Source organism: Gadus morhua, chromosome 3 (genome assembly GCF_902167405.1).
Source record: "Gadus morhua chromosome 3, gadMor3.0, whole genome shotgun sequence".
In the NCBI taxonomy this organism is placed as follows: domain Eukaryota; kingdom Metazoa; phylum Chordata; class Actinopteri; order Gadiformes; family Gadidae; genus Gadus; species Gadus morhua.
Genome location: NC_044050.1, coordinates 30,394,300 through 30,397,775, shown reverse-complemented (window position 1 = coordinate 30,397,775; position 3,476 = coordinate 30,394,300). Strand labels below are relative to the sequence as shown.

Here is a 3,476-nt window from a genome sequence, read left to right as displayed (position 1 = left end):
CTACAGTCTGAGCCCAGGGTTACAGTCCGCTGTAGACCTGGGGGGTCAGGTCTGCTTCTCCCGCTGACGATCGGAGAGGTTTAGTGGTGCTGCTCTGTCACTTAGACGGAGGCTTCCATCCCGTCCTTCTCCTTGGAACATCCCAACATTACGACCTGTTTGGACGGACCACCCTTCCCTAACATCGGTCCCACAGAGTGAATCTGATGGGCATAGTGTAACAGCGTGGGACCGCGCTGAGCAGGAATGTGTAACCCTAGCTGGAGGTACCCGGGGTATGGCCATGTGGGGCTGCAGGCGGGGGTGCTGGGGACGTCCTGGGGATTAGTGTCCTTTGAAAGCTATTCCTGTCGGCGTGTCAGTGGTCTTCAAGCAGGAAATGCAGAAATTAAGAAAGATGCAGCATAGTCCAGTTCCTCAAGACTTTTGAACGTGACCGCAGAGAGAGACAGCAACGCAACCTATTCCTCAGTAGAATGAAGAGACATACGGTGAGAAGAGAGACCTGCCCTCTAGCCTTCAGCGGTCGGGGAGGAAGTGAACCGTGGGACGTCCTGCCCAGAAGCCGTTCCATCGGAGACCGAGTACCAAGCCCCGAAGTACGGTCTGGAAAAAGCCATCAGAGCAGCCGAAAGGCAGCGCAGAGTGAAGCTGGATGGCTTCTATTCCTGCTGACCGCTGCACCACTGCACCCCTTCTACAGCCGCTTCCAGACCTCCAGCCCCACCACAGAGAGGAGCCCCCCCCCACCATGAGCACCCTCCCCCTCTCATCAGGACAGGTACACAGAGTCCTGAGGAACATCCACCCTCGCAAGGCAGCCGAGCCAGACCACATCCCTGGGCGAGCTCTCAGAGCATGCGCCAAAGAGCTGGCTGATGTTCTCACATCCATCTTCAACCTTTCCATCAGCCATTGCACAGTTCCCTCCTGCTTCAAGACCACAACCATCATCCCTGTTCCAAAGAAGAGCCCACCAAGCTGCCTGAATGACTACAGAACAGTAGCACTCACTCCAATCATTATGAAGTGCTTCGAGAGAGTGGTGCTGACCCACATTCAGAGCAGCATACGGGACTATATGTCTACCGGCCCAACAGGTCCACCTCTGATGCTGTCGCTGCTGTTATCCACTAGTCCCTCTCCCATCTGGAAAATAAAGACGCCTACATCAGGACGCTCTTTGTGGATTACAGCTCCGCCTTCAATACAGTCATCCCCCACAAACTCACAGACAAACTGTCTACACTAGGTCTGCACCCCACCATCTGTGACTGGCTCCAGGACATTCTGCCTGGCAGGCCCCAGTCTGTCAGGATTGGAAATAGAACTTCAACCAGCGTCATCTTCACAAACATTGGCACGCCACAGGGCTGCGTGCTCAGCCCCATCCTCTACACCCTGTTCAATCAGGACTGTCGCCTCACACATAGACAACACCATCCTGAAGTTTGCGGACGACACCTCAGTGATAGGACGCGGCTGTACTTCCTGAGGAGGCTGAGGAAGTTTGGAATGTCGCCTGAGATCCTCAGAAACTTCTACAGCTGCATTGTTGAGAGCATCTTGACCGGCTGCATCACCGTCTGGTACGGCAGCACCTCTGCTTTGGACCGCAGACGACTGCAGAGAGTGGTAAAGACTGCAGAGAGGATCATCAGAACCCCACTGCCCTCTCTGCAGAGCATCTACCACCGCAGAGTCCACAGGAGAGCTGCCTCCATACTCAAGGACCCCTCCCACCCCCAGCATGGACTGTTTACACTTCTACCCTCAGGACGGAGGTACAGAAGTATGAAGTCCAAAACAACCAGACTAAAGAACTCTTCCTTCCCCACTGCCCTCGGACTCCTTGAGTCTGTTATTGGTATTAATCTACCTCAGGACTGCCGTCACTGTTTACATTTTGCTCATGCACTGCGGCACACTTTCTTGGATTTGCATCATTCCGCTTTTATTTTATCTTAACTTAAATTTAATATTTCATCTAGTTGCTGCTTTTCTATTACCTTGTAAATTGTAGATTCTATATTGTTGCAGCTATTTTCTATTTTATTTGTATATTGTATATTCCATATTTTTTATGTCTTTCTTGGCATTCAGTCTGTGGAAAACAAAGGAAGAATTTCATTGTATGACTGAGAACATGTTTCTTATTGTGCATAAGACAAACACTTTGAATCTTAAATCTTGAATCAGGTTATTCTAGGGTGGCTCGCGGCTGGGAAAACTCAACATGGGCCCTTCCCCGTTTGGAGCGTCAGCAAAAGACGTCTTCAGACTATTGGATTTCTTTCTTGGTCTCCACCCTTCTCCTCCCTCGCACTCTCTTTCTCTCACCCCTCCCCCCCTCTCTCTCTTTCTTTCCCCTCGCCTCTCTCTCACCCCCCCCTCGCTCTCATCCCCCCCCCCCTCTCTCTCTCTCTAGGATAGGATAGGAGGGTCAGTATGACTAGAAAGCAAGAGTTATTTAGGTCTTTGGGTTGGGTCCGCATTTAGTGTGTGTGTGTGTGTGCATTGGGGGGGGGGGGGGGGGGATTATGTGTGCATGTGTGAACACATGCATGTAGAGATGAGGGCAGGGATTTGTAGGTCAAGAATTTTGAGATTGAAGTCGTCTGAGGCATATTGGTAGGTTTACTCTTCTAGGCAATACTATAAATACTTGGGACCAATATATAGATGGATAATATTATTGTGCATGTAAATCGGAGTAGTCTTGACCTTATTCAGAAATGCTAGCAATGCCATCCAAAGGTCATCTTAGGCGTGTGCATGTGTGTGTGTGCATGCAGATGCACGCGCACAGACACATTCACATTCCTTGGCTTTGACCAATTGAACTTGGCCTCAAATAGGCTTTTGGACTTGAGGGTGATGTTGGCCTGATTACAGAACAGAAGACTTACTTTTTCTCACAGGGCTACAATTCTTCTAATTCTGTAAAATGTGGGCAATTTTGAACAGGAAAATATATATCAAGGTTTTATCGTGATTTTAATTGCGGGACTTGATATTCTGCTGCTCGGTGGTGTGAAAGTCAGACCGATGTAAATTGTATCAACCTTTTCTAAAATGTAATGGTTGTTTAATAATGGTATAGTAGGCAAAATCCTACATTTATATTTTAGCCCTCAACTATTAACTTCAATGCTCCATAAAGGTGAATCTTTGACAATTGTTTATTGCTTAATCAAAAGGATTCAACTAATACATGAAGAAATCATTATTTCCATGGCACAATTCGTCCTCAATATTTTCAATGGCAATTAAGACATAGCAGACATCAGAAACCCTGCCTTTGTTATTCTTTTATTGATTACTATAATTAATTAATACCAGCTATGGCTAATATTACCGGAAGTCTACGTCCAGCAAAGTACTAACCCATTCATTTAAATGGGCTTAAACTAATAATCCAGCAGAGGGCGCTGAAGGCCCTTTCACACACCTCACAAAACGGACATCAGCCAAGG

The 3,476-nt window shown here is 48.0% G+C and overlaps 1 protein-coding gene across 2 annotated transcripts in view; it reads right to left on the bottom strand.

The window, feature by feature from the left end:
- The window catches only part of LOC115539726 (myeloid-associated differentiation marker-like protein 2), a 3,824-nt gene extending 3,138 nt beyond the window's left edge, over positions 1-686 (bottom strand). The window contains exon 1 of one of the 2 annotated variants that reach the window (XM_030350509.1): positions 38-686. The gene's annotated coding sequence lies outside the window, so the exon portion shown is untranslated. The remainder of the gene's footprint in view (positions 1-37) is intronic. The other variant, XM_030350510.1, reaches the window with a different exon arrangement.
- Positions 687-3,476: the final 2,790 nt, after the last annotated feature.